Source organism: Dermacentor albipictus, chromosome 5 (assembly GCF_038994185.2).
Source record: "Dermacentor albipictus isolate Rhodes 1998 colony chromosome 5, USDA_Dalb.pri_finalv2, whole genome shotgun sequence".
NCBI classification, from domain to species: Eukaryota; Metazoa; Arthropoda; class Arachnida; order Ixodida; family Ixodidae; genus Dermacentor; species Dermacentor albipictus.
Genome location: NC_091825.1, coordinates 162,889,680 through 162,913,177, shown reverse-complemented (window position 1 = coordinate 162,913,177; position 23,498 = coordinate 162,889,680). Strand labels below are relative to the sequence as shown.

Below are 23,498 nucleotides of genomic sequence, written 5' to 3'. Positions count from 1 at the left end.
AAGGGAAGGGAAGCGTAGCAGGGGGCGGCAGAAAGTTAGGTGGGCGGATGAGATTAAGAAGTTTGCAGGGACGGCGTGGCCCCAATTAGTACATGACCGGGGTTGTTGGAGAAATATGGGAGAGGCCTTTGCCCTGCAGTGGGCGTAACCAGGCTGATGATGATGATGCACAACATATCAGTGCTGCAAGATACACATCAATACACTTACAGAAATGTTACAAAAGCTGACTGAAGGCACTGAACACAGCGCTTGATGAAGCAATCGGTTAGTGCAATCCTGTTACTTTTCTTAAGGCGAGACTTTCTAGGTGAACCCTCCTAAACTGCTGACCATGGCTTTTGCTGCTGTCTTTCTGAGTAGCTCACACACAGGGCAGCACTTGTATAAAAAATCTGCTTACATGTAACCCAATCTGTACTACACCTACAGATGTGCCAGTGGTCGGCACTCGTCTCTAGGAAATTACACAGCGAAATAACAAATGGTACCAAAATATCTTCAGTGCAACAAATATGTGTCTTCAAGTGAGACAATTGCATATCATCTTTGTGAATGCTCTCGCTTGAGTGCACAGAGAAAAAAAACTCGACCGTATTGGACAGACTGGACAATCGCCCTTTGTCAAAAGTGGTAATCTTCGAACAGTGGTTGAGGCCTTTTTCAGCAGGGAAGACGTTGACCAAGTTGTTGCACTTCTTGAGGACAAGTGGACAGAGTGAAAGTGAAACACTTTAAAAAGTGTCATGTGCTATTTCACTCTTGTACAGCTTTTCTTTTTTTGCATAGACCACCTGGCCGCCCCTGCATGCGGTAGCCAGGTTGTCTATGCACAGGCTAACCTCCTGGTCTTTCCCTCAGTTCTCCTCCTTCAGGTGTGTAGTTGCTATAATTAAGCAAAGCTTGCTATATCTTCTTTTGCTAGTTTTGGCATGGCTGCTCAGTCAGCTTCTTATGGACTAAAGTGAGCCTGTCCTGAATATTGTGCAATAGTAAATGACTCATTCCGGAAATGTGATGAAATGTGGGCCCATCCCAGAGCCAGGTAATCTGCAAACACGTGGGTCATGTGGTGGGAGTTTCCACGTCTTGATGATTTTCTGGGCAAGTAATGCTAAGCTTCACAACGGGTTGCAGAAGGTGACCAGTGTTACAATGTTTAATTAATGACTTCATGAAGACATTGCTCAATTCACACAGATTCTAAAATGTGGGTTGGATCTGCATTTATTTAATGCCTTTCGCACAAAAGAAGGGCGTTCTGAAAAACCAGTCAGTTGAAAAGAAATGAGCGGCAGAACAAACTGTAGTACAGGAAAACAAACATAAATGTATGGAAATTTTCATTGCTGTTTGTGAGGAACGGTCGTCCTGTACAGTGACAATTTGCAACTACAAATCACATGACCAAGTAGGCCACGCTTTCACAGTGAAATGGCTCACTCAATGTAAACTTGTGGTACTCCCACATGTGGATTCCATGCATTCAACAAAGAAATGACAGTGGAATGATGATGACAGTGTGACAACAGTGGGTTAACTTTGGAATGACCATGACAATGGTGCAATGATACTGCTGAATTTGCAACAGAATGATGTTGACTGCATAATGATGGGATTATGATGATTGTCTGATGACAACGGCATAATGATGATGCATTAATAATGCTAGAGTAAAAGTGATGACAGCATGACAATGAAGGAATGACGTAAACTAGCGTTGCAATGCAGCCTGTTGGTATGCCATCTTAGAATCTGGTGTAGCACATTCAAGACGAGTGAAGTGGAAGACGAGAGGGGTGTTAACGGAGGGGCCCAATTTTTATTAATCATATCAAGAGAAGCCAACAAACACTGACACCAAGGACAACATAGAGAAAATTACTTGTTTTTAATAAATGAAATAACTTGCAGCAGGTGGGGAATGATTCCATGTCCTTGCATTACACGTGCAATGCTCTCTTAATGAAATAAAGAAATGATAAATTAATGTAAATGAACGTGAATGAAAAAACAACTTGCCGCAAGTGTAGAACGATCCCACAAATTCACATGACGCGTGTGATGCTCTCTCAGAGCATTAGAACATTCCCCACCTATGGCAAGTTGTTTTTTCATCCACTTTCATTTCCAATAATTTAGTGTTTCTTGATTTCATTTATTAAAAACAAATAATTTCCCCTATGTTGTCCTTGGTGTCAGTGTTTGTTGGCTTCCTATGATATGAGGGAAGTAGAAGGGCACTTTAATGCAAAGACATGGAGCTAACTTCTGAAAACACAATGCATTAACTTCCAGCAACTGGATCTTCGAAGCTTGTGTCGCATCTTTTTCAAGTGCCCTTCTACTGTCCTTGTCTTGTATATGCTACACTAGCATTTCAAGAAGGAATGACAACTATGAATTGACAATGGCGCAATAACAGAGTGAAAACAATGGAACGATGACAATGGCATGGTAATGAAGTAACGAAACTGGCAAAAAGGCTATGATGGTATGAAGACAAAGTTGTGTTCATGTTGAAGCTCACGACTTTGCTTACACAGATCAACTGACTCCCCAGGCCAGGTGTTTATTTTTTAGAAAGAGCAGAAACGTACTGCACTATACATTAAACTTAAATTTACCCACTTTGCCTGCAACCGCTATCATGTATAGTAGCGTTTCCTTGCCTTCTTACAACCCTCCCCCTCCTGCCCTCCTCGCATGTATTGACCTCGAGGGCCACCACAGGAGAGACTGGCGCAGCTATAGCTGTGACGTAGTAAACGACATCACGTGACTCTGCTTTGCCAGCCACGCCAGCGCTGCTCGCTGCCTTTCAGCCCGAAGACAGTCATTTCGTTTATTGTTTCAGCATGGTTTACTGCTCGGTGCCACTGTGCCAAACGTATTCGACAGAGCCCACTGTGAGTTTTCATGCGTACGCCAAAACCAAGCAGCAGCAGGGTGCATGGTTGATAAAGCTGAGAATGGGGAAGCAGCCCACCATTCATTATCGCGTGCGTAGCAAGCACTTCTGCAAAGAAGATCTTGTGTACGGCGTTGCAGCTAAAATGTTCGGTTAGTTTGACGTGATACTTCCCGGGGCTGTACGTATTAGAATTCACGACGTTTATTCGTGCCAGGCTGGAAAAGATGGGGCCTTGTTTCCGAAGCAGTGCCATCGCAGAACTTTCTTGTCCGGCCCTTGGGCCGTCCAAAACACATTGTGCTATACCGGAATTGGGAGCTGGAGATAAGCTCGCAGCCGATTCCCTTTGGGTTGCATAACTCTTCGGAGGCTACGTGCAATGCAGAACCTGATGATTTGCTAGCCTTCGTGAAGCGCTCGGTGTGATTTCATTACGTAAAGTTTTTATTGCTAGAGCAAGTATATGGGCACTCCAAGCGCATTTCAGCCGTCGCCATCACCGTGAAGTTCCGTTGAAGTCCAAGGGCAATAACACTGTCGCCACGCACAATTATGTAAAATTGCCACGGGACTGCCCGCTCGAGGCACTTTGCATGCATTCGCAGGCTTCTTTCATGCTCTGAAAAACACTGCTGGCACAGAAAGCTGTGCCGGCAGTTTTTCATGTCGCTTTACAATTTTATCATTGACACTTTTCTTCTAATTATAATATTTCAGAAGTTTAACTAAGACTGATTATTTAATTAGACGAAATGAAGAAATAATTTAGGTATCTCCAAGCGATGGCAAACAACGTTACCTTGGTTCTGTCCAGCTATGTGGCATTCGCATACTTTTAAACTCTGGCTAAATTTAACTGGGACACCCTGTATAACGTCGTGCTGACTAACATGAAAAAGAACAGAATGAAGCAAACAGCACAGCTTTGAAGTGTGCTGCGACAAATAAGATGAATAAAGCAAAAGCATGAAATATGCACTGAGCCTTTTCTAGTGCGACCCGCTGGGCCAAATATTTGTCATTTTCAACGTATGACACACTACAAGAAGTAATTGAATATATCAGACTCTAGTCACTTTGGTGCATCCCAGATAGCCAGATACATCCATTAGATGTGAATAATATGGTACACCTTGGAAATTCAGTACGTCCATTAGATATCCAGATTTATCCAGAAAACTTTGCATGGATGTACTCAGGATCATCGCATATTCATCCGGAACATGTAAGTAGTATGTTGTGGGGATGTCAGCGCTGGATATATGCAACATCTAATAGACGTCCAAGACATCCTGTTTGATGTACTTATTACATCCAATAGATATCCAAAACATCCAATAGATATTTAGTACATCTAATGAATATCCATATTAACCACACTTACGTCCATAGAATATCCACTGTACTATTTTTGGCCGTTTCTTTAATTCGTCATGCATGCATGCACGCACTGGGCCTCTTCAATTTGTTGTCCCAGACTGCTTGAGACGCTACTGCAGCCAGCGATTATTGGCGTACGCAGCTTCTCGGACAGTCCTGGACTGTTTGGGACAACAAATCAAGTGCCACTATTACTAAGCGAAGAGAAACTCAAGTTGTCACCACCAGTCTTTTCTTATTGGTATCAACCGCTTGACAAGTACGTAATGATGTACACAATATTTGCAGTGAAATACAATGGCAGACTGGAGCTGTCTTATGAAAATAATGTGAACGCCAAAAATGCAGCATAATGCCATCTCTCGGTTTCTGAAAGGCACAATGAACACTTAACACACGAACCAATACAATGATATCACTTATGCATAACAACTAAGCATAAACATACTCAATGGTAAATAGAATAAGACAGTAAAACAATGCATGAAAAGGAACACTGCTCTCATAAAAAAATGATTTCTTAGGTGAGCAACAGCGCAGTGTTAGCTGCATTCTCTCCAGTAAAATAACGCAGAGGGCACACTATGAGACTTACTTCTCATGAACAAAAACAAAACCAGAATTCACATATGGAAACATCAAATCACTATTTGACTAGCCTTGTATTCAGCAAAAGAGAAAAGAAATACAAACAATGTAGTGAAACAAATGAGAGCAACAGCTGAAGACCCAAAACAGCAATATATCCTATAGGAAAAACAATCTGAAAACCATCAATATTGCTATGGCATGAGCCGGGCAAGCAGAAGAGGTAGAAGACCTGGTGGAGCGGTTGTAGGGTGCTTGTAGCGTTGACATTGTTCGCAAGTGGCGACGTAGTGCTTCACTGTGTCCCGCATTTTGGGCCAGTAAAAACCCTCCTGTATCCGGTTCAAAGTTCTGATGAATCCTAGATGGCCAGAGGTCACATCGTCGTGCATGGCTCTCAGTATGTCCGTTCGCAGACTCTGCGGCACCACCACAAGGAAGCGTGTGCCTTTAGCTGAATAATTGATCTTGTAAAGCAGGCCGTCGCGGACACAAAATCGACCGGTGGCTCCAGGACATGATGCGGCTACAAATAGAGGTTCCAAACTAATATCATTTTCCTGCTCTGCTTTGAAAGTCGCCGAGTCTGGGAATGTAGAAGAAATGGGAGCAAAACAGTCATCAAAATTCTCTTCGTCACACTCCGTCGTCGTCAGAGGAAGGCGGGAGAGACTGTCCGGAGTTGTAGGAAATAACGAAATCGTACTCCTGCAGTTGAAGAGCCCAACGTGCCAGTCGTCCACTCTGGTCACGGAGATTCACCAACCAGCATAACGCGTGGTGGTCAGTAACGATAGTGAACGGGCGTCCGTAGATATAGGGACGAAATTTGTGGACAGCGAAAACAGCTGCCAAACATTCTTGCTTGGTCACAGTGTAATTGCGTTCCGCCTTAGTCAAAGGGCGACTAGCATAAGCCACAATGTGTTCAGCTCCATGATGACGTTGCACTAGTACGGCACTGATGCCGATGCCACTGGCATCCGCGTGCACTTCCGTAGGTGCGGATGCATCGAAGTGATGTAATATGGGCCCTGATGTTAGTAGAAATTTTAGCTGGCGGAACGCGTCATCGCAAGCCGATGTCCAGTTGAAAGGGACGGCTTTTCGGAGAAGACATGTTAGGGGGTACACCACGTCAGCGAATCTTGGGACGAAGCGACGAAAATACGAGCACAGGCCCAAGAAACTCCTGAACTCCCGCACTGACTTCAGTGCTTCGAAGGAGCTGACCGTCTCAATTTTCCGTGGATCTGGCCTCACACCGTTTTTGTCGACCAGATGCCCAAGTACTAACGTCTTGGTTTCCCCGAAACGACATTTCTTGGAATTTAGGATCAAGCCGGCTTGTTTGACACAATCCAGAACAAGACTGAGATGGCTGTTATGCTCATTCAATGTGCTGCCAAAAATCACCACATCATCAAGCCAATGATAAATTATGTAAGAGAACCAGGCAACCCCCTGCAGTAAAACAGGGCCAAATTAGCTTCTCCAGAAAGGATAAATTATTTGGAACACAGCCGCTGCAGTTTTAACATACTGTTCTTTCTTAGAAATGAAGACTGTTATAACAAGGAAGTATCTTAGTTTTTGCCTCATTTTTCTCGAATAAGTAAGCATGGAGTCCAAGTACAACCATGCTATGCTCTATAAATTATTCAAGAAAAATAACTACATCATATTTCCATGCAAGTGAGACTACAGCCAATTCGTATGTAGATTCATGGATCATAAGGAATGTCAGTGTAATTGCAGTTAGTGGTTACCTGATAGCACAGCACACTTGGCATGCACTAGTCAACCAAGTGCAGTGGCACCAGGCCATACCATGCTGCCGAGAGTGCTGAGCCACTTGAATCAGTATCAAATCAGCCCTTTCCTTTTAAACTGTCTCAATGCTTTCCGTACACTCAGCCTGACACAGTACTACTTACAGCACTACTTATCAATCAGGTGCCACGAAAGGCCAAAGCACTGATTCAGCCGATGCTGGAGATGAGCTGATACATCTGCATCTCCGTAGTGTTATCTGGTTGGTGTTCATACACCAAGCCTCAACACAGCAACAGTGATTAATTGCATTGGCCCCCGCAGCAGTACTACCAAGGAAACATGTTGCAGTGAGTGCTCATCTTAAGGTTGCCACTTCAAAGGGAACATTATTTTTGTACTCTGAAGATAGGTTTATCCTTGTAGTTGTTACCGTGATTAGAAGTAAGACCACTACCAGTTTCAAAAGAGGAAGAAAATTTGTGAGCACTCCTAAAGGCACATAGTACGATGCTACACTGGGCTGGAGGGCGAATTGTACTTGGAAGACCACTCTCTTGCTGGCTGGCTTGAGCATCCTAAACATGAAAAAGGACAGAATCATCACAACTATGAAAACACATTGCTTATTACTTACCCTGCAATTAGGTATTCACCCTTACTTAAAGCCCATGCTTGACTGTCACGATAACGACATGTGTGAAAGTGTCCAAGGCACTCAGTGCATCTCCTTGGGCGCGTTCGCATCAGGCTTTATCTTGACCAAATCAAGCATGGGCTTCCAGTTAAGGAACATTTATTAACTGAGGGGGAGAGGGGGAAGACATACAAAGTAGCTTAAGACGCTTAGAGTAACAGGTTTTCAGCTCCTCTAAATTCAGTGATTAGGTTAAAATCCCAGAGTAGAAATATACAGCTATAGCATCTCCTTTATCATGGAAGCAGATCTGAGGCATCTGGTTAAATAGTACCACTGAATAAAATTTGTTCTAGCAAACAGTAGGGCACAGCGAAGCTTTATATAATGTGCAAAAAGATGGACTGTTCAAAAACACGTGAAAGTTTATGCCTTGTTCTTATAAATGATACAAGCACGTAATACTGCACGCTATACACAGGAGCTAGGTAAACGTACAGAGGTGAAACAAAGAGTGCAAAAGATCACTTAGCTCTACAGACAGCCCTTATTACAAAAGACCTCCACCGGCAGACAGAACAAAAGCAATGCATGAACGGTGACTACCTGACAACATCGAGCACCACTATCGAAAACATGTGCCAGAACTACTGAAACCATTGTGCTGTTGTGTACAAAACCTGCAGACCGCAAGAAGCACAGTACTATCAGCGTCAAATGAAACTTGAACAGCGGAGCGCATGGCCCAAGCGAGGTGAAGGTATAGTGCGTGCCGTCCAGGCATCACCACTGACAGCATAGAAATTCTAAATAAGTACCCTAGAGGGAAATGTGGCGTTAGTGTCTACAGGGGCTGTCATGAGCGTTGCCTCAACCTACATGGGAAGGATGGGAAGTACAGGCTTCGAATTGACTTCAATCTTTAGACTAGTGGCAGTTGCTTCCGGCGCAGTAAACAAAGCTATAATCAAATATTGCGTAACATCTAATTTTATTTCAGCAGTATCTTATATAATGTACAACACGTTACATAAACCTTGTATGACTTGAAGATTGAAGCACGGTTAACTATGGGTTATCAACAGGGCACGCCAGGGTATGCATTCTTGTGCAATTCGGTTCCCGATTTAATGCCAGAGAATAATTATTTATTTATTTTTACAACAGCAATAACAACCATGCACGTACTTATATAAAAATACTCACAAACTATTTATGGAAATAAAAATGTTGCGTTGTGAGAAAGTATTGCGCCCTTGAGAGGAATGCTACAAGTGTCGTCTGCTACGACGCCTGCTCCCTGCAAACGTGATACTTTTCTCACAGAAGACAGGCACTTGCGAACTCTCGCTCTTTCGAAAGGCTGCGTTGGCTGTCACGATTGCTAAACGTCTTCAAGTACTTTTAAGCACATCTGCTGCAGTGCTAGCTAGGACACTTGTGGCCTCCTACGAGTATACTTTATTATATTTTATATTGCCATACCGCTTCCGAAGCGTTATGGCGTGGCTTTGCATTTACCCACTTTGCGACACTAGACTACAGCCAAGAAGCAGCAACCTCTTCTACCACAAGTAAGTTTGTGTTCTCGAAGTCCTAAAACACGCATTTCAGTGAGCACATAAACGAGCAATGCATAATGAAGCCGGCAATAAAATTTTTTACTCAAGCCACTAGAAGTACAACTGTCTTTATCTTGTATCAGTAGTGTGTTCTTTTTCCTATTCTGAAGTTTCATAAAGCACGTAACGCTATAGCACCAACCTAACACACTTGACCAAGGTCCCAACAATCGAAACACGTTCTTTCAACATTTACGATGCTGTCGCTTTCTCGTCAGGGCTTCGATGTCACACTGTGACACAAACATCAGCCCAGCCGCTGGCCCAGCGCACTATTGCCACTTCGAGCAACAGAACAAAAGCAGAGAGCTTTGCGCCGCACCATCCCACTGCTGGTTATAGCAATTGTGCCTGAAGCAAAACCGAAACTACCAAAAAATACCTGTAGACTAGTTCGCCAGTCAACAGAATGCCAATCCGTAGACTGAACTTCCCATCATTCCATGATGGTTGAACGATCGCAGCGCCAGATTTCCCTCTATAGCCGGATACAACTTTAGAAAAAAGGGGACATTTACTCCTCCGAGGCGGAGGCACACTAGCATATACCAATGGGCGTGCACTCTGGACTAACGTCATGAGCCGGACGGCCGGTGACCCCGCCGACGGAGAAGATGGCCACCCGCGCTTCGAACTGGGCGAGGTCGCATCAGCTGTAAGCTTCAGCCCCTCGTCAAAGTGAATTCCAGAACTGTTTGTGATGGTCTATCACGTAGGAAATATTACTGCGAGCTTACGATGCGGCATTTGTGCCGCGTGCGTTTATTCTGAGCAGTGATCTGGCGAAGGAACATTGCAGTGAGCATCGCTGGTGCTGCACTATGCTTTGCCTGAAAAAAGGATCCCACGGCGACCGCTACGAACACACATCCTGCATGTTTGTTCCATGTTGTTTTATTTCATTCCTGAGTGAAGTTACGACGAGAAAAGTTTTACAAAGACTGGTGCCTACTGTTAGCGGCGGGTGTGTTCGTGTACTGTGTTGCTGTGTTTTTTGTCGGACGGTGTGAAGTGATGGAGCAAATCCATTCAAAGGAGAAATCAGAAAAGTGTGCGTGCATGAAACAAACCTACGAGTGTCTCAAGAGAAAATATTTGCAGAAGAAGCCTTCAACGCAAAGATATGTCACCGTCAACTTAGCGTGAACGATCATTGTCAATAGTGAGATAGCCGAGCGTCTAGCGACAGTGTTTGAGTGTTGTGTAGCACCGTCGATTGACTGCTGTCCACCAGTGCTCACTGCATGCGCAAGCTGTAGAATGCGTGCTGCGATACAGTCACGCATAAGGTGTGTTGACAGCGCTCTATACGCTTTCCCACAACACAGCTCCGCGCTGCTTTTCGATTCTCGTGATATGTTGCAATTAAAATTCCCAAGACAGTGTTAAGAGAACGGTAAAAAGAAAAACATACGAGAAGGTAGGGACAGCAGCTTGTGAACCCGCTCCTAATACCTGTACCCGCGTCTGTTTGTAAATGCGTGTGTATGTTACCTTGCGTTTGTCTAATTTTTTTTAATTTTCCACATTTGTTGATATTTGAGATTTTCTTAGTATACAAATTCTTGTGTGAATATGTGCCTGCTTCCATGCGTGTTTGCGCTTACTCTTATTTCTGTCCTTTTATTTTATATTAGCATTTGTTTTTGCTAGTTTTCTTTCAGCAAAGTCTTTTTAACTTTTTTCATTAACCCATCTCATTCAAAGCACTGACTCCTGTAAACTGCAGGGCTGGCCTCTTCCATCTCATTAAAGCCTTTCTCACTGGTCTACCTCGTCTTCTCAATCAGCCTTCTCACTGTGTTTTCTGTCCTTGCTTTTTGTTGCCGCAATGCGACTAACCAACTTACTCAAAACAAATTTTGATCACTTATGAAGACAAAGGTTTACAGATACATTTTCTTAAAAAGCGGCATGTGGGTTGCAGAGTAACTTTGCCTCTTACCTCTGCTCATGTTTATGCATCAGTGCATGCGGCAGCTCGCCAGAAGTGCACATGAAAGGGTGCCATATTGTGAAAAAATTTTTCAAGCTTCCAGTCATAGTAAATAGACGGTTTCACTGCCCATCACATATGCTGGTACAAATTTTCAACACTAATAACATCGTGCAGTGCAGTGTCATTTCCTGCCTGACGCTTTCATCGTTACAAAGGCATTTTTCAGTGAATGGAGCCCAGCAAAGCAGTGCACTGAGAGTTTTCGTAACTTTCACCATTTATTACTTCACTAATGTCATTGTCTGAACCTGGCCGTCGCTATGCCGACAGCTTGTGAATTAAAACATTGCCTCAATAAAACACATTCAACTTTACTCAGGATTTTTTAGCACAAACAATGCTAGCAGAGATATTCAGGGTGAATAATTGTGCTTACATTTGTGTTACATGCCCAGTCAGATAAACAAATACAACAATGGCTACGGCATGACTGTGATATGAAGTGCAGACTGCAAACGGTGCCTTTCAAGTGTGCCCTCAACTACTGCTATTAATAGCTAGCCAAATGAGTTTTTTAGGCCTCAGTTAGCTAATGATGTTTGATAATTGTTATCTTATTTGCATTACTTGCCTGAGCCAGATAACCAAAATAAACAATGCAACAACATGAACGTGGTTTTGCATGCAAGCTGCAGACAGTGGCTCTCATTTTCGCATTGATTACTGCCGTTTCACCAACAATGGCTACGGCATGACTGAGTTTTGATGTGCAGACTGCTACTGGTGCCTTTCAAGCATGCCCTCAACTACTGCTATTAATGGCTACCCGAATGAGCATTTTGGGGCTCACTAAGCTAATGATGTTTTATAACTGTTCTCTTATTTGCATTATTTGCCTGAGCCAGATAACCAAAATAAGCAACGCAACCAGATGAATGTGCTTTGGCATGCAGGCTGCTAACAGTGGCTGTCAATTTCGCATTGACTACTGCTTTTTTGTGTCAAGCTGGACAGTGGCTGCACGAATGAGCATTTTGGGCCCCACATTGTTATTCAGGGTTAATAATTGTATTTGCATTTGAACACGTTTCCACGCCAGTACTTATATTGAGCATGATCTGTGGAGGACGTTGCTTTTTCAGGATTGAGCTTCCATTAAAAGGAATATGTCACCAAATAACTGCTTATTTATTTGAGAGGTCATGGGAGGATGGTTGGTTGCTGCAAACCTACAGGCAAAGTTTTGGTAGCCCTAATAAGGGCTGTTATTTTGTTAATAAGAAGCTGTTATGCTTCATCGAGTGGCTCAATGCCGGACAGCTCGCAGTCGGAGTCGCTTTCTTCACTGTCATCTTCACCCACTTGGATGATGATGGGTTGGATGCGGTCACTTCCAGACGTATCAAGCCTGAACTTTACGTCCAGGTCCATCACGTGGTGAATGTTCTTCCTCCAGTCTTCTGCCGTTACGTGCTTGATTTTTTCCCTGAAGATGTCTTCGACCGTGGACAGCTTGAAGTCTCTGTTATCCGCAGCGATGCCATTTTTCACCTTTGCCCACACGAGCTCCATAGGATTAAATTTGCAGTGGTACGGTGGGAGCCTGAGTACAATGCAACCCCCCCTTTCAGCTGCATTGTCTACGATGTAGCTCAGAAAGTGTGGCCTTACAGATGCTACCAACTCAAACAGCAGATTTTTCACCATCCTTTCGCTGTAGGTGATGCTTTTGCTTTTGATCCACTCCTGTATTTTTCCTCCTTCCAAGCTGTCGCCTGCAATTTCTCTTCTCGCCGGGTATGGTAAAGTGCATTGTCCAAAACAACGACGCTACCAGCTGGCAACTTTTGCAGAACGTCATTAAACCATCCCTTGTAGCGATTGCCGTCCATTTCTTTGTGGTAGTCGCCTGTTTTTTGCCTCGGAATACATCAAAGCAGCCATCGACGAAGCCATCCTCGCTGCCGATTATGGGCGTAGCCAAGGGGGGGGGGGGGGAGGCTTATGGAACTTTAGCCCCGCTCCCCCCCCCCCGAAATTTTTTTGTGCTGTGATGTACTGCTGACCAAACAACCCCTGGCACCGGAAATCATGATGGCTTTTGTCTAGAATGTGTTTTTCACGCTCGAAAAGACATTTCAGCGCGAAGATTGTGAACTTGGGCTGGATTTCGTGTGGCAACGCCCATGCACCTGGAGTCACATAACGCAAAGATCCACATCCAAGCACTAAATTTCGAGGGCGTTTTGATGGCAAGCAGGCTCGTCACGGCATCTCGCAGAAGCCGAAGTATCTACGGACCGCATAGATTTCAATTCCAAAACTTTATGGGCATAAAGATCACATAAACGTTTGAAGTGAAAGGTGCACCGACATTTCCAAAGTCGTGCTTTACATTTTCAATTCTGCATCTTGGCGAGTTTAATGTTCTTTGAAACATTTGACTCCAAAGCTGCAATGACATTTCTAATGTCATTCATCAGACCTTACAACAAGACAAGCCAAATCAACACACTATCAGACAAGTTGACAAAGCACGCAGCGAGGTCCGATGAAACGAACCATTGTGATGATTCATTTGTGCCATCATGTCACAGAAAAGAATATCAACATGTTTTTCACTTGCGCCAAAGCATCCATGTCAAGACGCTAAAGCCAGCATAGGTAACTGCGTTCTTATTCAGTTTTTCTACTTTGACTTTTATTCGCGAGGACACATTGAGTCTCCTCAATTTTCTTGTTCTTGCTACCCGCAGCCTGCCAGAGCCAGCCAGAGGTCATCCGTTTTTCACGTGTTGGCCTGACAACCGCGCGGCACACTTTCGAGCGTGTTCGTTTTTCTCTGGCCGAGTGGATTTCGGTCTCAGAGTTTTGGATGCTTACTGGCAAGCAGACGACAAAAAGAAGGAATGGTCGCTCGCCGCCACCATTGTGGGAACTCGACAGATTGCAACGCGTTCACTTGAGGGCATCAGCATCATTTTAATCTTATCGCAAGGTCTGCTGAAAGTATTTTATCTTGCCAGTGTAGGGTAATGAGCAGCATGGATATGGTTCTCTGTGGACCATGCGTCTCACGTTTGCTTCGATATTCCTTGGATAGCTACATCAGGCGCCCCAAGTAGGCATTCGATTGTGGCCAACATGCGTTCCTTTGCATTTCTTCATTTCGATGCCCCCGCCCCACACACACACATACAAAAGACGTTGCGGCGCAGCGAATTGACGCATGGTGAAAGTTCGATTTTGTTACTTCTTTGGCGAAAAGTAATGGGCAACAGGACTCGTAGTTGCCGAATACTCTTATTGTATTATTGCAATTATATGGACACTCAAGGCGCATACCTGTCGTCGCCGTCACATTCCATATGAAGTCCAAGGGCGATAACATCGTCAGCGCGCGCCGCATGCTGTATGTGCGAGTAAGAGCGCAAAGGAAGAGGGGGGGGTGGGGGGTGGCCCAACGATGGTGGGTCAGTCTTGTGTGCGCAACGGAGAAAAGCAGGGAGGCATCGGCATTCATCACGCCGCCTTCCATCGCGCGTGATGCATCGGGGGAGTGTGTGGGCGGGCTTCAGGATTCTGTGATAGAAAATTATGGGGTTTTACGTGCCAGAACCACTTTCTGATTACGAGGCACGCCGTAGTGGAGGACTCCCGAAATTTCGACCAGCTGGGGTTCTTTAACGTGCACCTAACTAAGTACACGGGTGTTTTCGCATTTCGCCCCCATCGTTATGCGACAGCCGGGATTTGACCACGTGACCTCGTGCTCAGCAGCCCAACGCCATAGCCACTGAGCAACTACGCCGGGTCTTCTGTGATCTGTGATTGCGCAACAAGTTTATTTGCCTTGCTTGACACATCATACAGTGTGTTTTAGCTAACTTTAGCCAGAGTTTAAAAATACGCCGATGCACTCTAAGACGACGCGACCAAATGCATGTTGCTCACTCTTGTATGCAGTGTGTCAGTTGCCAGCCTGCTCCTCGCTTTCCCTTCCCTGTTAATTGTATATATGTGTTCAAAACAAATGCAGTGTTTCATGATATATTTGTATGTTGTTTAATGAGATAATTAGTAAAGATTAATTACCTTCTGAAGCAACGAAGCTAGGAAACAATTCCAATTAAGAGAGTTGCAGAGCGGTTCGCAAAACACCAGAATAAACAATTTCCGTCTTTCTATTTATTAAGTATAAGTGTTTTTCGGCTCACTGCGGATGCCCGCGCAATAAAAAAAAACCTACGTGACATGCCTGCTTGCGCGTCGTGATTGCACTGCTCCCAAGCGTTCCGTGCACAAACAGCCATAGGTGCACTGCCACTTAAAAAGTGACAGGGCAGCGACGCAAGCATTTGCTGTTCGATTTAAGCTAGCAACTGTTATCTCCTGTGCTGCATAAAGCGACTGACGGACGTGGTGGTGGTGGCAGTTCCAGACAGCGATACTCACATTATTGTGCATCGGCTGTTAAAGCACGACCAATTTCGCGACGCCTTTTTTGAACGAGGAAAGGAAAAGGCAGGCAGACATGATGCTTGCCCTAGGAGCTGCAGGCAGATAGAGATGGCAGGTTGCAAGAATATTTCGAAGCTGGCACCCGGGTACGCGACCGAGCCTGATGACAATATTCAACACCTACGAGCTGCTCAAGCAAGCTGGCAGCTTCACAAGAAAGAGGCAGAGAGCTTCGGTCATAAATAATGAGGTTCGCTCCAACGTTTTGTCTTTCATGGTGGCTAATCCACATGATAGCACGTGCGGCGTGAGCGCACAGCTCGCTGTGTGCAACTCAACTGCCTAATGATTTTAAAAACAGCTGGACTGCACCCTTATCACCTGCAGTTGAATCAATGCCTGGAGTCAAGGTATCTCCAAAAGATACTCGACTTTGCGAATTGGATTTTCATTCAGGAGGATCAGGATTCTCACTTTCTCAACCAAGGTTTCCGGACTAACGAGGCGAGTTTTCCCCGAAATCGCCAAGTAAATATCCACAACGCACACTATTGCAGTGAGCAAAATCCCCACTGGCTAGGAACATCCCGCCACCAATAACAGTGGTCTTTTAAAGTTTGGTGCGGAATATGTGACAGCACAGTCACTGGCCCAAAGTTTTTTGACGACACTCTGACAAGCAAGAGGTATGCGAGTTCCTCAAAGGGCCGGTTGAAGACTTCTGCTGCCCAGCTAGCCCAGCTTGACGCATTATGGTATCAGCGCAACGGGGCTCTAGCCCAAAGCTGCAGTCAAGCACGAGCATGGCTTGATGTTACCTACTCAAGGCAATGAACAGGGAGAAACGGGCCCGTCCTGTAGACGGCAAGGTCATCCGACCTCAACCCTCTTGATTTTGTCTTGTGGGGCTATACTAAGGATCACATATACCCAACGAAAACAACTCCAGAAGCCTTACAGAAGAATATAACTGAAGTTTGCCACAGCATTTCACTGACAGTACTCAGGGCAGTGACAGCAAGCCTTGTCAGAAGATCCCAGTGTTGTATCGCTACAGAAGGCGACCTCTTCAAGCGCTTGCTGTGAAAGCGCGTGAAAAACGTAACCTCAGTGAAATACTGCATCTGGTCCATTAGGATACTCTTATTCTACCATTTCCAGACTTCTAAGTTTTTTTATTTAGGAAAGTTCAATTTGCTTACAGCCATCACGAAATGACAGACCTGTTAGTTCTGGCAGCACAAGCGATAACCGCTGTGTCTGCGTAACGCTGTAACAAACTTTCGCGAGAGGAGCACATCACTGGCCTAAATGGCACAGCCAGCACCTACATCGCTGCCCTGTCGCCTTTTAAGCGGCAGCGCGCCTTTTAAGCGGCAGCGCGCCTATGGCTGCTTGAGCGCGGAACGTTGGCGAGCAGTGCAACCACGACGCGCAAGCGGGCATGTCACTTGGTGTTTTCCATTTTGCAGGCATCATCAGTAAGCTGAAATACACTAATAGTTAATAGATTTATAGCAAGACAAACTGTTTATTTGGATGTTTTGCAAACCGCTCTGCAATTTTCTCATAATTTTTTTTCCTAGCTTCATTAAATCAAAAGTTGGTTTATTAATTTTGACTAAATATCTAATTAAGCAAAATACAAAACAGTGTGACACACTACGTACAAAAGTGAGCAACATGCACTTGGTTGCATCGTCTTACAGTGTATCGGCATATTTTTTAACTCTGGCTAAAGTTAGCTGAAACACCCTGTATACAGTGACTTTTGGTTAGATACGTAGATTTATTGGATACTTATACGTATATTTAGATATCTTCTTGCGAGGTTTTGTGGAGACATGCAATGAACTTTGTTTGCAGAGACACTTTTTTGCTTTTGATCAAGCTTTATCTTCACATTTGTGGATTCCATTGTACTTTGCATTTTTAATGTATATTTTGCAGAACTGCTGCTTCTTATATGTGATCTCTGTTGCGACTACAATTTCAGTGCAATTACAATACACGACCGGTGACAGCTGCTCCTGTGCAGTACACTGGAACGAAGGACGGCGTCATTGAGATTTCTCCCTGGCCATTGCATATGTGCAAAAATGTAAACAAGGTTCTTGAATGACAAAGTTTCATTAAAATATTTGTCCTCAACTTGTTCACTTTACGGTCTTTACATTTATGATATCAGCAGTATGCACTGCTTTGCTGGTTCCGCACCGATATGGTTCCAAAGTTCGTGTGATATTTTCTTTCATATTTAACAGACAAAAAACATGGAAGCATTGATATCCGTTAGTTATGGCACAATTTTTGGGACATAAGAATATATTCTTTTACGAAAAAATACATATTTTACTTGTCTAGACATTGTGTAGCACCCAAGAATTTGTTTCCAGCATCTTTGACAATACAATGCAGTTTTATTAATGTATTTGATCCCTCGTCAAATTCTGTGAGGAGGCCGAGCTCCAACGCGAGCTTCCTTTTTGTTGTCATACTGTATCCTTGTATGCGTTTGTATCTTCCACTCCTGTAATAGCCCTTCATGGGCTGACAGTATTATTAAATTAAGAAATTAATAAATATTATGCCGAGAATTATGCGTTTCAGGAGCACGGTTATTCGAGCAGTACTATTTTAGTCGCGGAGGCAATCGGCTGTCGCGCTTCGGTCATCTGGGCGGGCCCTCCCTTTTTTTCTAAAATTGTATGCAACTATGGCCGTCTTGCACTGAAGTTTGAGGTATAGTAGCGGTGCCTGGTGGCAGCATGCGAAACGTTATCTGGGTAGTACCGGCTTGGGTTGTATTGAGCCCTGGCTGTGGCGACGCACATTTCTAGCCCAAGTTTTGCATCGATTCACACTTTTTTCTGCCCTGTTGCGAGTGCGAAAAGGCTCATCACTTCTCACAGACCACGCCGACCACGCTGCGAGCTGGTCGCAGCCTATAGTTTAACGAAAACGGACTTTCCGTGAGGCGTTAGGATGTATTGTTGGGCGTGTTGGTTGAGCATAATCTGCAGTGAAGACGCTAAACGACGGTGGACGAAGAAGGAACACACACACAGACTTCCACGCCTGTGTGGTTGCCAGAAGCCATGACAAATGGATTCTATTAATAAGTGAGGCCAAAAGGATCATTAAAGCAGGTGATAACTGTGTAAGTGTTGCATCCATATCACTATCACGCAAAGAACTGCTTTACCTGAACGCAAATGCGCACTGAGAAACTGTGATTATGCTCCTAGTATAAATCAGTGGCGTTTTTTCCTTATTAAACATTGTTGGAAGTGGTACCCTGTGTGTGTGTGTTCCTTCTTCGTCCACCGTCGTTTTAGCGTCTTCACTTCAGATCATGCTCCGTGAGACGTAACACTGGAAGCAGAAGGAATCGGCGACGCCGATCTGCAGAGACCTAGCTCAGCCTCGAAAAACCGTCACCGTCGTTACTTCTTCATTGTGGGCTGCAATGAACAAGAAGGCCTGAATCCCAACATCAGATTCTACCGTTTTCCTTCAAGGCCTCACAAAGTGGAGCGTCGGGCGCGCTGGATAGCCACAGTTCGTTGCGCTGGTTAAGAGAAACTTCTCGCCATGCTGACTGCTTCGCCTGTCTTGAAGCTTGCTTGATTATTTGCGTTCTAAAATTCGGTCTTTTGCACCTACAGCAGGCATGGCTGGTGATTCACGATTCGAGACCCGGCCACAGTGACAATTAAGAATTCGACTGGTGTGAAGTGGTGAAGTGACCTGGTGTGTGCAAACGACCACAAATGGTCGGGCTAATTCGTTGACAGTTCACTAACCCACTACAAGCAGCACAGGTTAGAGAGTTAAATGTGCTCATCCTTGACCTCAAGCCAGCACGCTGAGGCAGCGCAGCAAGGTAGTATTGATTGCAGCACATTGATGTTCAAGTGCTGTCATTAAAAGCTACATCAAGCGAGCAGCCCGATTCGCACGTACGTTTCTGCAAGCTCATATGCATTGCATCAGTTATTTATCAGTTGCTAAAGGGACAGATAGCTGCTACTACAGTGCAGGCGTAACTACTTGTCTAGCGGCATGCAGTCAACAAAGATTGCAGGAGGCCCGCAGTTTCGCGGCATGCAGAAAGACCGCTGCCATCGCGGTGGGTACGACCATGCGCTTGAGCAGTTCCGTACACATGATGTCTGCTTATCGCTGCTGTGAGTTCATTTATAGCAAGCATTTCCTCGCCTTTGTGCGCCTGAATCTAGCAGCGTGCAAACCTTACCTGAAGTTCAACTTTGTACGCGACTCGCTTCACTTGCGATTGACACCGCGCTAAAACTTCGCCGCTTATTTCTTAAACGGTGCACACGTATTCGGCGTTGCATAATTTATTGCCTTTACGCAGCATGCAACCCCTGAAAAAATATTCGGCGGCCGATATTCGCTGCAAGCCGTTGTACAACACAACCGAGCTTGGTACTACCCAGTGCAGGACAGAGGGCGCTTTTTAGCACCATTTTGGTGGAAGAAAAGTAGGGAAACGACAAAAGACGGAGACGTACAAAAGCACAGTTCACAATAGGGGATCAGAAAATTTGGCCGTGGTAGTTCAGTGGTTTTTTTTTCCTTTTTTCATTGTTTAACCTAGGTAGGTTATTAGGCAGTATAGTAGCAAGAGCTTGGTGGCGCAACCCACCACGCCGTTCCAAAGGGGACGCTCATAATATCCATCCACCCATCCTTCGCAGCGCCCCCTGGGCAATGCAAGAGCCCCATAGCTATGGGGCTCTTGCATTGCCCAGGGGGCGCTGTGAAAAAGGTGCTAAAAAGCGCCCTCTGTCCTAAAATGGGTCGTACCAAGCTCGGTCGTCTGCTTCGGAAAGCACGTTTACAATATGGACCCGCCACTTTAGGTTGTGTTGTATCACGGCCTGCACCGAATATCGGGCGCCGAAGATATTTTTCAGGAGTGGCAGGCTGCGTAAAGGCAAGAAATTATGCAGTGCCGAATGCGTGTACGCCGTTCAAGAATTAAGCGGCGAAGTTTTAGCGCGGTGTCAATCGCAAGTGAAGCGAGTCGCGTACGAAGTGGAACTTCAGGTAAGGTTTGCACACTGCTAGATTTAGGTGCACAAACGCGAGGAAATGCTTGCTCTAAATGAATCCACAGGAGTGATAAGCAGACATCATGTGTACGGAACTGCTCGAGCACACGACGGTACGCGCCGCGACGGCAGCGGTCTTTCGCCATGCCGCGACACGGCGGGCCTCCTGCAATCTTTGTTGACTGCATGCCGCTAAACAAGTAGTTATGCCTGCGTTGTAGTAGCGGCCATCTGTCCCTTTTAGTAACTGGTAGTACTGATGCAATGCATATGAGCTCGCACGTACGTGCGAATCGCGCTGCTCGCTTGATGTAGCTTTTAATGACAGCGCTCGAACATCGATCTGCTGTAATAAATACTACGTACCTTGCTGCGCTCCCTCAACATGCTGGCTTGAGGTCAAGTATGAGCACATTTAACTCTCTAACCTGTGCTGCTCGTAGTGAGGTAGTGAATGGTCACCGAATCTGCCCGGCCATTTGTGGTCATTTGCACACGCCTGGTCACTTCACCACTTCGCATCGGTCGAATTGTTAATCGTCGCTGTGGCCGGGTCTCGAATCGTGAATTACCAGCCATGCCTGCTGCTATGTCGGTCTGCTGTCGGGACTGTAGGCGCCAAAGACCGAAATTTAGAACGCAGATAATCAAGCAAGCTTCAAGACAGGCGAAGCAGTCGGCATGGCGCGAAGTTTCGCTTACTCAGCGCGACGAACTGCAGCTATGCAGCGCGCCCGACGCTCCACTTCGTGAGGTCTTGAAGGAAAACAGTAGAATCTGATGTTGGGATTCAGGCCTTCTTTTTCACGACGCAGAAGTAATGACGCTGACGCCTTTTCGAGGCTGGGCTAGTTCTCTCCGGATCGGCTTCACCGATTGATTCTGTTCCCAGCATTACGTCCCACGGCACACGGAGAGTCCGTTTTTGTTAAACTATAGGCTGCGGCGGGCTCGCAGCGTGGTCGGCATGGTCTGTGAGAAGTGACGAGCCTTTTCGCACTCGCAACATAGCAGAAAAAAGTGCGAATCGACGCAAAACTCGGCACAGCCAGGGCTCAATACGACCCAAGCTGGTACGACCCAGATGTCGTTTCCCGCGCCGCCACCAGGTGCCGCTACTATACCTCAAATTCCAGCGCAAGACGCCCATACCATGGTTATACTAGTATGAAACTCTATGACAGTTCGCGGCGAGTATTGTCGCGCAATTCGCCGAAACCTTAAGTGCTATGGGCGCGAACGGCGCGAACAGCGGTGCGCGTAGTGCAGTTTGCACCGTCTTTATAGATTCGCTCATGTGGTTTGCCGCTTGTGCACCACATTCATTCTTTCAATCAGCAAGTTTGCACAGCTCGGTATCGCTGGCAGCCGCGACGGTGGCCGACGTGGGCGTGCCGAGCCCGTTTAACCGTTGGTTTGACTCCCAAACGAGCGCCATGCGGCCAAATCGGATGTGCGCGCTTGTCAATGGTGATGACTGGACGGCGCGCACTACGCTTGGGCCATGCGCTCCGCTGTTCACGTTTCATTTGACGCTGATGGTACAAGAAAGACCAAAACGAGTATGAGAAGCTGAACTGAAACACGGGACAAAGGGAGACAGACAAGAACATCGCTTGTCTGTCGCCGCTTGTTTCGGGTTCCAGTTCAGCTGTTGCAAACTCGTCTTAGCCATGCACCAATTGGCTCAGTTTAATCTCTATGGTTTAATACTATTCCGACAACACTGCCGACATCCCTTGAAGGGTACTGCCGAAACTGTTGTGCATTTGCGTTGTACATAAGCTCTTCGGCCCATGCTAAGCACTCATTACCAGCATAAAAGAGAAGAAAGCAAAGGCAAACTGCCGACATACCTTGAAAAACATGTGCCTACTGACGACCGGACACCACTGCAGACATGGCGAGAATAAGAAATGAAGTGTCACAGCGTCAGCGCCGCAACCTAAGAGTGGCTCGTTGTGAGAACGGAAAAGCTTTCGCTATCTTACCATCTTCCGCAGCCCTTCAGGGAGAACCAGAGCACGATTTTTCACGCCGAAACTCTATCGAAACACGACAAGCTGGCACATGCCAGCGCACGCTTGCTTGATCGCTGCGCTTATAGTGACGTATGACGGGCACGCGACTGTGAGAATAACTGATAATTGGACAATAATGCTACGTAAAATCTCTTTAAATCATTTCACTTTTATAACCTCTTTAAACATCATTTTTCATTTAGTGCGACGTTTATGGCGTCCTTCCGGCTCCTTGCGTTCGACACACATGGCCCCCGAGACTAGTTGTCAAGTATCGGAGGCCACGCAGTAACTTGCCCACATGAGGGTTGTCGCCGTTTTAAAACGTATGGTGGTGCTTAATGATGATGACAAAATGTATTTATGAAGGAATGGCGCGAAGGCCTATAATGGGGAATAGGAAGAGACATTATATTCCGCGCTCGTAACAAGTGTATAAAACAAGAAATAGTAATCCAATTTTGCGATGAATTTATCGAACGTGTACCAACACATAAATTTCTTGGTGTCATCTTTCACGAGCATCTTGACTGGTCACCTCACATTGAAAAAGTTCGCACTAGTATATCTAGGTCCATTGGTATCATGTAAAAAATAAAGAGCCGTTTGCCCATCTGGCTAAAAAAACAACTATACTACACACTGGTACATTCGCGTTTCCACTATTGTCTTCTTGTCTGGGGCACAGCACCTAAAACAAGCATAGAAAACATATATCTATTACAAAAGAAATTTTTGCGCCTAATAGATAATGCACCATACCTTAGCCACACTGCCCCACTGTTTAGAAAACATCAACTGCTTACACTGTGGAATGTTATAAACAAAAAGATAGCGTTAGCTAGTTACCTACAAATGCATTCCGATCCTACGGCTTTTTTTCAACAATATCTAACGAAAACACACACCTACAACACCCGGCACATATGTTACAATAAGGAAAACATACGTACAAACTACGGCACCCAGAAACTTAGCTACAGAATTTCCAGTTTTTTAAACGATCACCATCCTGCTGTAAACATTATCCAAGAAAGTAAATCATTCAAAGCTTTTAAAATAACATCACTATGTATCTATTG

General features: G+C 45.3%; 1 long non-coding RNA gene across 1 annotated transcript; it reads right to left on the bottom strand.

Annotated features, from left to right (window-relative positions):
* Nucleotides 1–1,220: 1,220 nt before the first annotated feature.
* LOC135904004 (uncharacterized) lies at nucleotides 1,221–22,579 on the bottom strand. Its single transcript, XR_010564988.2, has 3 exons — nucleotides 22,387–22,579; nucleotides 22,252–22,287; nucleotides 1,221–7,233 (listed from the first exon to the last, which is right to left on the bottom strand). It is a non-coding gene; the product is annotated as an uncharacterized lncRNA (long non-coding RNA).
* Nucleotides 22,580–23,498: the final 919 nt, after the last annotated feature.